Raw genomic sequence first — 13627 nt, 5'->3', positions numbered from 1 at the left:
GCAGCCCCAATCTCTGGGAAGCCAAATACAAAACCCCTAGCTGCACAACAACACATTCTTCTGGTTTTGGTATTCACAAAAGGAATTTAGGAGTAGTAAAGTTAGGATTCCTTACTTTACTACTCCTAAAGGCCTTTTGTGAATACCGCAAGTCGTAAAGTTGGGATTTTTCTCAGTTTAGGAGTAGTATAGTTAGGAATCCTAACTTTACTACTCCTAAATCCCTTTTGTGAATACCAAAGGTAGTAAAGCTAAAATTTGTCTCGGATTACTTTTGTAAATCGGGCAACCGTTATTTTCACTACGTTGCTGGATAGGAGAGCACTCCTAATTCTCCCATTCAGCGTATTTTACTGACTGATTTCATGTAGACAGTGCATGCTGGCAATACAAATATTTTCTACAGTTTAGGGATCTATGCCCCTTGAGCATTTTTCAAGCTCTGCTGAACAACTAGAAGCCACTTAGCTGCTTGCAAGAAGCCAGCTTTTGGCACTACATCCTTGACTGACTAACACCCACATTCAGAGTTGCCTCACAACAATTGAAAGAGGTTAAGCACCCAGATAGCAAAGCGAAAAAAATGTCTCAAGGAGTTCTCTCAAGAATTTATTTACAAAATAGGACCAAGATTACATTTGTTAAAAGCTTGCTAGACTAGACATCTAACTAGGATGCAGCTACCTGGGAATCAGTAGGTATTAGAATAATGCAGTCTTTGGGATCCAGATGTACAAGGATCCAAATTTAGGGCTAGATACGGCTCACAGCCATCAACCACAGACAAGGTCCTGAATCTCTCATTCTGGCCCAATGGGTATAGTTGGGGTAAGTAATAATACCTGCTATTGTGAAGACCAGAGTATTGAGTGACTTGAGGTGTCAGCAAAACATATATCAGGGTGATGTAAATTAGGGTAATATCAGAAACATAGCCCAAGTGTTGCTATATTTTACGATAAGAACATCTGAGTGACTCCATGTATTATAAAGAACATGTAGTTTACTGAGTATGTATAGACTCAAGATCCAAGCTTGAAATTAATCTCAATATTTAAAGGAAAATAGTGCAAAATGAAACATGTTGGTGTTTGTATTATGTGTGAATAATGGAATGCCACGTGAATGTTGGGTATTATCTGAAGCGACATCGCATTGAGTCTGGGTTTCATATCTCTGCACAGAAGTTTGTATTACCATTACCACAGCCTTAGTAACTGTGCAGGTTAGGCATTAGGGATATCCTAATCCGAACCTGACGGCATTCGGAAGGACCAAGCGGTATGAAGCAGACTCGTACGTCTCTACAGGCTGCGTTTCCGAACAACCAATTATGATGTTCAATTCGGACAGCCTTTTCAAATTGTGCCGTCCGACTCAAATCTGCAGTCGGAATCAGACTTTGGTGGCCTGAAGAGGGCCCCCCTGCACCCGGAGCCTTCCCAATCGGGCCTGTAGAGGTAGCCATGGTCCCGCCTTACCAGCCATGCACAGTGTGGCAGGCACCAGGGGTGCTCTCAACAGGGTACCCGATTTTCCCAAGCCACCCCTTTCTTCAATGAGAGCCTATGCATTTGGTCGCAACATAGGCTCCCATTGATGTCAATGGTAGTCCGACCGAATCGTATCTGGAAGCATCCTGATGCATCGTAATCGGTCAGACTCTCCTGATCCGAGTCAGTCGGAAACCATTCCCAAACTGATTTCGTCAGAATGATTTCCGAACCGCATCGTAATCGGGCACTGAGTATTTAAAAGTGTTATTAAGAGCTTTGAGTGATTTAGTGAATTACCAGATGGCGGGACTGACCGAGTCAATGTATTTCAGAGACTGGGCCCTGGGTGAGCAGAAGGTATATGAAATGAGTTTTGAGCAAGTGGGTATTATCAAGAGTGAGCTCCAAATGTGTTTTTAATCTAGCAAACAGAGGTTTTAGTGACTCTTGGTATTACCTTTAGCATAACTCTCAGTGAATATGGGCATTTGAAATTTGATCTTAGTGTGGCAGGATATTATCACGAACAGAAAGACAGGAGATTCTGGATATTTTCTGCCTGAACTATTCTAACTTTTCTGCATTGTAGAAAAAAGAATAGTAGCACATGATAAATTCACATTGTAGAATCTTACAGACAATTTACTCCTTTAGTTGCCAGGCTCCCCCTCCCCATGCCCCAGTGCCAAGCTCTATTTGAGCTATTTAGGGTAGTTCACGCTTAGGCCCCCATAACATCCTGTTCACATAAGGGCTCATGTCAAGTTTGTGTCCTTTCTTCTGACATACTGAGGATTCTAAAGGTACCAAAGTTTTGTGGATTTCCCCTGAGGGGACCAAGAAATTAGGCAAAACACAGCAACATTTGTGTGGTTTGGGGTAATTGGGAAAAAAGTGTCTGTTGTTTTCCCTGCAAATGATATAATCATAGGGTTTGTTGTACCAAAATCACCATCTTCCTAGCTTTCAGGAACAGGCAGATGTTTGTCAGAAAACCTACATTTTCCACTCTGTTTTGTCATTTTATTGGGACATAGCCTTTTTTTCCTATTTAATGTGCTTTCAAACTTCTTCTAGTTAGTGGTAGAAATGGGTGTGAAACCAATAATGGATCTGGTTAACTATATATTTCTGAAAAGTGGGCACAATTCTGAATTCAGAAAACCCACCAAACCCAGGCATTTCTGAAAGCGAAATACCTTGGGGGCAGATCGGGGGCTATTGCCCCCAAGGGGGGCAGAAAGACTCTTCCTTTAGCTTTTTGGAGGGTGGGGCATTGGCATGCCCATTTTGGACAGCCCCCCACCCCTACATATTGAAATAAAAAGAATCTCTGGTGCCTAGTGTGTTTTCTTCTGCCACGGGGGCAGATCAGAGGCTATTGCCTCCATCTGCCCCCTATGGGGGCAGAACGACGGTCCCTTTAACTTTTTGGAGGGTGGGGCATTGACATGCCCATTTTGGGCATCCCCTCCCCCTACATATTGAAACAGAAATAATCCCTGGCACCTAGGGTGCTTTCTGCATCCTGATTGGGCAGAATGGGGGCTACTGCCCCCCAGAGGGGACAAAAAGAATGTATCTTTAGCTTTTGGGAGGTGGGGGCATTGGCATGGTCTTTATGGGTAGCCCCGCCCCTACATATTGAAATAAAAATAATCCAGGGGGCGCAGAAAGACTGGAAATGCTCTAAATCGTTGGTGGGAGCAAAGGCCCTTTCCCAAGGGGCTGCTCCTCCCTCCCTGGTGTCTAGTGGTGGATCCCTGCTTGGGGATCGCCCTCCTGCGGCAATCTCCAAGCAGGGATCGTCTGCCTACGTGCTCAGGGGGCTAATATAGCCCCACAAGCACAGAGGCAGTGAAAGTGAAATGAGCCGAACAGCTAATTTCAGTTTCAGTGTAACGATGTTGGTGCGCCATGCGTGGCATTCACCATTACACTGAAGGAAACAAATACCTATGCCTAGCAATTACCCTGCTACTGAGACTAAAAAATAAAAAAATAAATCCCTCTGCTGTTTACATCAAAGGGATTTCTGACTGCCGATGATGTAATGGTTACATCCGTGGCACAGCAGCACCACAGCCGAGAATGCAACCATTACTTCCTCTGCATGCAAAGGGTTAACTGACATTGTATTTTGTATATAGGGCAAAATGCTAAAAAATATTTTTTTAACATTTCAAAGAAGGCCAGCATGTAAGAGGTGCTTCGTTATTGTTGTGTCATACAATTGCTCAGAGTCAAAATAATGAAGTACAGTTCCTATTTTAGAACTACGTAAAGACGAAACATTTATATAAGTGATTTCATGAAAATTATGCAAGATTTATGAAATCCTTTTCACAAAGTAAACATAGATGGAAATCAATTCATTACCTTAAAATTTAATTTCTTTCATTTTTTCCTCTTAAAATGACATTAAGTGACTGTTCAAATGACAAGCAATACTACATGTTTTAAATATAAGACTGTAATGTAAGTTTAGTGATTTTGAATAATAAAAATACTTATTCTTTAAGCGTTATTTATATATATATATTGTAAATAAAAGATTTATTGGTTGGAAGGGTGGAATCCACAATCTTTGTAAGGAAAAACCACAAAGTCACTAACTTTCCCGTGCTTAGCCCTCTGGTAGCTTGGCACAAACCAGTCAGGCTTAACTCAGAGGCAAAGTGTAAAGAATTTGTGCAGCACACAAACAGCAATAAAGTGAAAAAAAACAAGAAAAATCGTAAACCAATTTAGAAAAATAGAGTACATTTTCATAAATAAAATGGTACTAGAACAACAAAAATCCAATCAGTAGAACCAGAAATATTAACCTTAGAAATGTTCAGTAAATATAGCACATAAAAGCACAAAACACACTCGTGTTCATCTGGTCATGCTAGACTGGGGGAAAGTCACAAGTTCAGGCAACTGTGATGGAGCATGGGTCAGATACAGGGACCATAGTAGTCCAGCTGAAAGAGTAATCTTCTTAAAGTCCGGCTTGAAAAGTTCAGTTTGCAGTGGTGCAGCCTACGAGGAGCAATGAGAGCATTGCAGGTGGTTGTGGCTATGGAGTGAAGAACAGTTTTGGCGGCTCTGGATGTCATGACTGTAGCATAAAGAGCCAGTCAGGCATCGCAGATGGTCATTGCTGTAGCTTTGCGTTGGAGATCATCGTGGGCAGTCATTACTGTACCGCAAAGTGCAGATCTTGCATTGCATGAAGAGTAGTTCTTCACCGGAGCTTCGCTTTGGTGGCTGTCGCCGGTGGCAGATTCTCAGTACCAAGGAGCCAGTTCGCAGTCGTGAAGAGCCCAAACTTCAGAATTTCAACTTATATTTTGGGAAGGAGCTCGGACTGATGCCAGCCAAGGGTTCAGAGCGTGGGTGGCACTTCTTGGGGATCAGGAACTAACTTCAGTTGAGTCCAGCAGGGCTCATGCAGGTCCAATTGCAGATCCAGTTGCACCTGGGCAGCTGGGCAGCTTCATGGAGGCCTCTTGAGCTTGTTATCTCCCTGAAGCGCAAAGCCTTGGACTCTCTCAGGTTACCCAGGGTTGTAAGTAAGCATGTGCAGTCTTTCTTCACATACACCAAGGCAATCATCAAGCAGCAGAGCAATCCTTTTGCAGCAAGACATTCTATTTTCTGCAATGTCCATATGTCCAGGAGTTTTTCGATGAGTTGGTCTGAGAGTCCAATATTTCTACCTTTTGCCAGCCTTTGTGTGTGGGGGGACACCCTGTCCTACTCCCTAATCTGGTTCTGGAAAGTTCTTCCCTTCCCCTGTCAAGGTATGAAGAAGTCCGGGGTGAAAAATGGCTGGTGTCAGGGTCCTTTGTGAGTGTGTAAGACAAGCCCTTTAAAACATAAGTGGGACTGTGGTTAGCCCCACCCAGTAATTTTGCCAGAATGGCCCATTATGTTCACACCTATGTCCCCTTGTTGTTACTGTCTAGAAGCAATATGCAAACCCTAGCAGCAATGCCAATTGCAGTTATGTGACCCAGGACACTGGCAGAAGGCACGAAATGTTAGGACAAGATAAATGACAACTTTCTAAAAGTAAAACAAAAAACTGGATCTAACTAAAACTGGTCAAGTAATGTAATTGGCTTGTCCCCTATGTTTATTTATAATTTTTTTAAAAATATTTATGAATAAATATAGGGGCCAAGCCAATTAAATTACTTGACCTCATTCAACAAGAAAGTTGTATTTGGAATAATACAGCTAGATTCAGTTTTTTGTTCTATTGAAAGAGGCTTAATCTAGCTGGTCAAGAAGGGCCTTTCCCCCTAATACGTTAACTTTCTAAAAGTACCATTTTCAGAATAGCGACTTAAAATACAACGTTACCTTTAAAGAGGATTTTAAATTACAATTCCTTTGAGTGTAAACAGCATAACTCTTTCTGCTCCCAATCTAAAGTTATCACTTATTAAATGTAGGAAGGTAATCCAATGTTAGTCAATGGGAGAGCTAGGCCTTAAAACAATTAACATGCATTGGCAAAGCCTATAGGGCTCACCTATGTAAGAGCTATTGGCTTTGCCAATATGTTTAAACCATTTTGCACACCAGCGTGGCTGCTGTTCAGCATGACTAAAAGTTAGTGGCACAAAGGAGAGTAGCGTGATGTGTCGTAAAGTGGAGTGTTGTGGAGAAGAGTGGAGTGTTATTAAATAGTGTGGCGTAGAGTTGATTTGTATAGAGTGGCAAATATTTGGAGTGTTGCAGAGGGAGTAAAGTGTTGCAGAGTGGAAGGGTGTAGAGTGGAGTAGAGTATTAGAGTAGAGTGGTGTAAAGCAGAGTGGAGTGGCTTAGAGGATGTTGCGTAGAATGGAGTAGATTGTTGTAGAGTAGAGTGGTGTGTAGTGGAGTAGATTGTTGTAGAGTGGAATGGCATGGAGTGAAGTAGTGGAGTAGACTGAAATGGCATAGAGTGGGGTAGAGTTTTGTAGAATGGAATGGGGTAGAATGGAGTAGAGTGCATTGGCGTAGACTGGGACAGTGTTGAGTAATGTATAGTAAAGTACAGTGGCATACAGTGCAGTCTTGCCGAGTAGAGTGTTCCAGAGAGAAGTGGTGTAGAGTGCATTGGGGTAGAGTGTAGTGGTGTAGACTGGTGCATAGTAGAGTGGTGCTAAGACCAATGGTGTAGAGTACAGTGGTGCAGAGTGGAATGGAGTGGCATAAAGTGCAGTGGCGTAGAGTGCAATTGCTTTCCGAATTTCCCCAAGATGTCCCTGCACTATCTGGTAGGCTTCGACCTAAAAATTGTCTGTGCTTCACGATAATTCATAGTGAAAAGAATGAGTCTTATTTATAATGAACTGTTTTCTTACACTGTTCTTGTACTTCCTTATTAACACTGCAGGTACTGTTCTAAAATCATTAGTCATTTCAGAAGGGTACTCTGAGTTTAGGAGTGTCCCAGCCCTATGACGTAGGGGCCAATTACGAGTTTGGTAGTTCTATAGCAGATTGGTGCACCACACCTCAGGCTGTAGGACTGCTGAAGGACTGCCAAACCACGGTGCACCATCTGCTATAGGGCTTCCAAACCCCTGGTGCAACTGCCTGCCAGGTGAGGACTTCAATCCTGGTCCATTGGGCAGTTGTGTGGTGGTCTGACAGCAGTGGTCTGTTATGCTCATAGAAGAGACTAACATGCAGACTTCCGCTCTCAGAGTGCCGACTGCACCTTCCAGCATGGTGTGTTGCACTGGGGCCATGGTTAGGCCCGCGATGCTACTCACGGCGTCTCCCTCTTCTCAGATGCATTGCGGTGCTGCACAGCAGCCCACTGTCACTGGTTCAGCATCGCAGGGGCCCTCTGCAACACATATGTTGAGTCGGGTACCCCTCAGTTCCACGAGGTGGCCGGTTGTTTCACATTTGGCACAGTAGCGATGCCGCAGCACTAGTTTTGGAACTGCAGCTTCCAGTATTATTCTATGGCGCATAGGGCATGTTTTCACTTAACTTTTGCCTAGCACGCTTGTTCCTGGGTTCTGCTTCTTCTCTTCGGGACATCTTTTTACCTTCTTTCCATGATTCCGCAGTCCTGTTTCCCATAGGGCCTTGGGAAGGTTTTTGTTTTACCATTCCAAGATGGCGACCTTTCCTGCTCCTTACATGTTCTTTTCCCACTCCAAGATGGCAACTGCTTATTTGAGGGGCTGAATCCTTCCATTCCTTGAGTTACAACACTCCTTGCTCCTGCTGGTGTGTCCTCACTCCTGTGGGTGTCTTTTGCTCCTGCTTGGTGTACTTTTGCTTCCTGCTGGTGCTCTTTTTCCTTGTTGGCGTTTCCTGTCCAGTTTGGATTCCTTGAAGCTTTCTACTCCTGTTAGAATTCTTGTCTACGATTCTTCACTCTTTATTGGTGTTAGCCCTGGTTTGTGTTTTTTTTATTACTTTCTTTCCTTTCCTTGAGTCTCCACCCTCATCAGAGGTTTTTCCCTATGTTTTTTTTTCCTCTTGGGACTCCTTCTGGAAGCCACAGTCTGCTCTGGCTTGTCATTGTCGACAGCACCGTGGCTATAAGAAAGCCAGCCAAAGTGAAATGCGCACTTTAAATTGTGTCACCTCTCCTCTCTGATGCCAATCTGCAGCAATGGCCAAGCCCTGTCTTTGCAGCTCTGGAAGCCAGAGGGTAACAAATGGTAATAAATACAGTTTATTACCATTTATTACCATTTTGTTTTTCACTTTTGCTGCACCTGCAGTGGGGTTGGGGTGGCGCTCATTTGCCCATATGGAGCAGCCACCACTGTCACCTAGGGTACAGTAAAATAATGAATAAAAACACAATTTGAAACACAATCGCTTAGATTAAGGGAACTCATCTGCCAGTCACTACCTACACTGTGCAATATAAGCATACAAGATGCATCATATTCTGAGAACACATGGATATCTAGAAAATAGTTTTTAAAAACAAAAACAGCTTGGCATGTATGCGTTGTAAATACATAAAACAAAATGTATCCCACATTTATACAATTGTTTGCCTTAAATGCATTTCGAGACAACAGGTAATTCTTTCAAGCCATTTCGCCCCATACTCCTTTGAGGTTTGACTGGTGTCGAGATCGCTGCAGAAGCATCACTGTGGAAGGTGTGCTTAAGTGGGCATAAAGACGCAAGGAATGCTGTGCACAAAGATGTGGTACAAATGCGTTTTACAACACAGTGCTGACAGGTACTCTGTCCATGTTGATGAAAATACACATTTACAGCACAAGTAAATTGACTTGCATTACTTCTGTGATGCATCATGAATGGTAGGGAAAGGTTAGCCTAAACTGTTTGTGGTTTAAGACTTCAAATCGACTGAGAGATGTGAATAATGTAAGGATTTCTACAAAATACCCCAAGATGACAATGTAGTATTTTAAAACAAGCAGGCACTTCCATGATGGCATTGGAGCTGCAAAGATTGAATGTAACATTGTTTAATGTGTCCCCATGCTTAAATAAGTAAAAAAAAAACATGAACGTAACATAACTGGAGCTCATTTTAGGTACTCCAATCCCTTCAGGTCGAGTTCCCGCTAGAGGGGAAAGAATCATCAGGCACAGAGCCACTAATTAACTTTCATTAATCTGTACTTCGTCCATATTACACTTGAAGGAACGGAACTGATGGATGGTCTGTGCTGCCCTATGATAAAGCAGCAAGGAAGAGTAAAGATGGAGTGAACCCATGTTAAGTAATGGGCAGGCTCCAAGACCGTTACTAGATTTGTGTACGCTGTTAGGTGAGACCTAAAACTGACATTAGGATGTTTTCACTGTCCGGACATGTAAAACTCAAGAACACATGTCCTACTTTTTAAATACAATGCACCTTGTCCTATAACCGTTCAAGGGCTACCTTATAAGAATTAAAAAGGAAAGTTTAGGCTTGGCAAACGGTTTATTTTTCCAGGTCAAAATGGCAGTTTAAAACGGTACTACAGGTTGCAGTGTGAGGCCTGAGATGTTTGAAAATGGCACTTTAGTGGGTGGCACAACGAGTGCTACAGCCCACTAGTTTCATTTAATGTACATGACTGCTTTACATGTAGTACCATTTACTAGGGACTTACAAGTAAATTAAATGTACAGATCAGGTATTTTTAAACTAATACCCAGAGCAAGGCAAATATTGGAATCATATTTTAACTAATACCCAAAGCTAGGCAAATGTTTAAATACGTAATCTACTTTATTTGCCAAAATAAGAGGGAGATACCCTGATTCTTAGAAAAGGGACGGGTCTGTGTAACTTATGCAAAAAAATCTCTTTTCAAGAGCCTAGTATGTGGATGGATCATGTGCTATATGTACTTTAAACAAGAAAAACAAGTTGCCACAAATTCTTATAGTTAAAATATTGCTACGATAGATTTTTGCAAATACTTTTCCTGTATACAATTGCTGTGAAGTGTTATAAAAAACTAGGTAATTAAGACATATAGTGAACTATAAGTTGTTTAAATACAAATTTAATATCGGTGCAGCCGATTTTGGGGCTGACGCCGGCAGGTTAGAAAGGTCGCCATCTTGGGGAGGAAGGAAGGAAGAGGGTAGCGGTCCAGTTGTTGGACGCTCCCCGGTCAAAAAAGGTATTTAGTCCCGCTTTCCCGCCAAAGCCCAGATTTGTTCTTTCTCACCCCTGAGGCGGAAAGCCGGGGGCTCTCTTTTACTATCCCTTACATCCTCACAATTACGGAATCGAATAGAATTGTTTGCAGCACTTTTTAAAAAATATTTGTAATATATTTTAAATTGTTCTATTTTACCTGCACACAATAACTAATTCCTCGCTGCAAGACTCACGTTGCTCCGAGGTCCCTCGAGGACACTGCCTGACCGGTGCAGCCGATTTTGGGGCTGACGCCGGCAGGTTAGAAAGGTCGCCATCTTGGGGAGGAAGGAAGGAAGAGGGTAGCGGTCCAGTTGTTGGACGCTTCTCGACCTCTCCCACTGGATAAAAGGATGACACCCTCCCGTCCGCGCGCAGCGGGCGCGCCGGCGGCGCGCCGTCCGCGACGGGCCGGGACCAGGGGCCCCAAACCCTGGTCAAAATCCTGCTTATGTCTATGAGTCCACGTTACTACATCAACTCCGAGCCCAAGTCGCCCCTCCCTGTCTTAATTCTTGGAACCCCACAACAAAACACTTCTCATGTCAGCACTGTGCCTTCCGACCCCCATCTCTTGTCCCTGCACCTAAGTACCATATGCTCTTGGCAAATTGCAGGTCCCTTCCCAAGCACTCCACGGAGATTTGTCTACTTCTATCCGAGAGGGAACCTGATGCGTTGTTCCTTACGGAAACATGGCTCCACTCAGACTCGGACCCCGATATTATACAAACACTCCCCACGGGGTACCAAATATATCGAGTGGACCGCCCGACTGGGAAAGGTGGAGGTATTGCAATTATACATAAAGATCGCTACAAATGCCGTAGTAATCCTAACGGTCTACCTAGCTGTGAAAACCTATCCTTCTCACTAGACTTGTCCCCTACATGCTCCTTTTCAGGGACTCTTATATACCGACCACCTGGCAGCTCCGGCAACTTTATTAATAATCTCCCCTCTTCCATAGCTAACGAAGTCTGCAGCCTCCCAAATTACACTCTGCTGGGGGATTTAAACGTTCATCTGGACGATCTCTCGGACCCTGCCGCCATGGAACTATTAAATTGCCTAGAAGCAATTGGACTCTCCCAGCGTGTTGAAGAAGCCACTCACTCTAGGGGCCATCTTCTAGACCCCATATTCAGCAATTGCCCACAGCTTAAAGTTAACTCCCCCATCCCTCTCCCCTGGTCCGACCATTTTCTGATCCCATTTACATGGTCTCCGCAAATTTCTCACACTGCTTCCCCCCTGATACCCTATAGAGACCGTAAATGGCCAAGGCTCAATCATACACAATGGGCCAACATTCTAGAAACCTCCACCCCAGCATGCAACGGTGACCCTACAGTCAGTAATGATAATTTTAATACATGAATCTCTCACTCTCTGGACCGTATCCTCCCATTCACAAATCTAAAATTGAAACACAAGTCAAGAAACATACCCTGGTATACTCAAGATCTCCATGATATGAAGAAAGAATGCAGGAAACTGGAAAGGAAATGGCGCCTTGACTATTCATCACTAAACAAAGATGCTTATCGATTGGCTATAAAACTTTACAAAACCAACATAAAAATTGCTCAGTCTATCTATTACGATAACAAAATAAATGCGGCGACATCACAACCAAAAGAAATTTATCGAATAGCTAAATCTCTTTTAAAAATTCCGGATAAACTACCTGACCCTCTCACTGCTCAAATCCGTTGCAACGAACAGGCAGAATATTTTCACAGCAAAATAGCCACAATATATGCATCCTTCCCTCTTGTCCCTCCTATTCAAACGGGTCCACTGGACATAGTTCCACCCCTCTCGGCTGCCCTGGAGGCCTTTCCACCCTTAGAACCCACGCTGCTTGAATCTATTATACTCCAGGTGAAATCCGGATCCCCTGACGACCCAGCCCCCGCACAATCCTTGAGGCTCGTTACACCCTCCATTCTGCCTATAATCTCTAATTTAATTAATGCCTCTTTATCATCAGGCATTGTTCCACCAAGGTGGAAACAAGCAACGGTAAGAGCTCTTTTAAAAAAAGCCAATTTGGACCAGTCAAACCCTGGAAACTATCGTCCAATCTCTCTGCTGCCATGGATCAGTAAGCTTGCAGAGAAATATATAAATTCCATTCTTACAGAATTTCTAGAAAGCAATAACTTATTGGACATTTCGCAAACCGGGTTTCGACCCATGCATGGGACCGAAACAGCGCTTTTGGCCGTGACAGAAGGAGCTAGAATGATTACGGACGTAGGCGGCACTGCAGCTATCATTCTGCTGGACCTCAGTGCCGCCTTCGATACCGTAAATCATGACATCCTTCTTCAGAGGATCTCAGAACTCGGAATCGGTTCGGGGGTAAAGGCTTGGATTCACTCCTTTCTATCAGACCGAGTCTGTGAGGGAAGTGTTACATCGCCCAGCAAAGCACTCAGTTGTGGGGTTCCTCAGGGCTCCTCCCTGAGCCCCACACTGTTTAATATTTACATGCGCCCCCTTGCTGAGATCGTCCGCCCGTTCGGTGTCCAAATCGTATCATACGCTGACGACACCCAGCTGGTGGTATCACTGAATCATCCATCAACTCAGCCAAGTAATCTAAGGGGTTGCATGGAAGCAATTGGCACCTGGATGTCCCAGTCATATTTAAAATTAAACGGAGACAAAACGGAGCTGATGATATTGGGCAACTCTCCGACAAAATCCATAGACTCCATCTGGCCATCCTCCTTGGGTCCTGCCCCCGAACCCAAGGACACCATCAAGAGCTTGGGTATCTGGATGGACAAATCATTCACATTTAGTCAACCAGCAGTCAAACTCTCTGCTACCTGCCTAGCCATCCTTAGGCTCATTCGCAAGATCCTCCCACTCCTCTCTTCCAAAGCAAAACAAATCATGATTCAAGGGCTAATTCTGTCCCGTCTGGACTTCGGAAACGCCCTTTACTTGGGAGCACCGAAATCAACCATTAGTAAACTTCAGGTAATCCAGAACTGCGCTGCTCGTACCCTTCTGGAAATTCCTCGCCGCCAGTCGGTGGAAGCAGAACTAAAAACAAACCTCCATTGGCTACCTATTAAGGCAAGAATTGATTTTAAAAGCTTGTGCATTGCTCACCGCGCCTTCTGGAGGAAAGGAGCAGTCCTAAATCACTCCCTGATCACCCCATATAATCCCACCAGACAACTCAGATCGATGCATGCTTTCCGAGTAAACATTCCCAGGTTCCAAAGAGCGAGGTGTGGAGGAAGGACTTTCTCTGTAAACTCGGCCAGACTTTGGAACTCTCTCCCCCTTTCCCTCCGCTCTGAGTCCAACCTTCTCGCATTTCGGAAAAAACTGAAGACTTTTTTATTTAGCAGATAAAAGCAGGTTCCTTCTTCTATGTACTCACGCAAATCTACCAGCGCTAGGATGCCTGCGGGTAACTATCGCGCTTTATAAAAACTACTCCAATCCAATCCAATCCAATCCAATATAA

The sequence above is a fragment of the Lissotriton helveticus genome, chromosome 8 (assembly GCF_964261635.1).
Source record: "Lissotriton helveticus chromosome 8, aLisHel1.1, whole genome shotgun sequence".
NCBI lineage: Eukaryota > Metazoa > Chordata > Amphibia > Caudata > Salamandridae > Lissotriton > Lissotriton helveticus.
The sequence above is the reverse complement of the archived record's forward strand: the minus strand, read 5'-3'. Positions refer to the sequence as shown.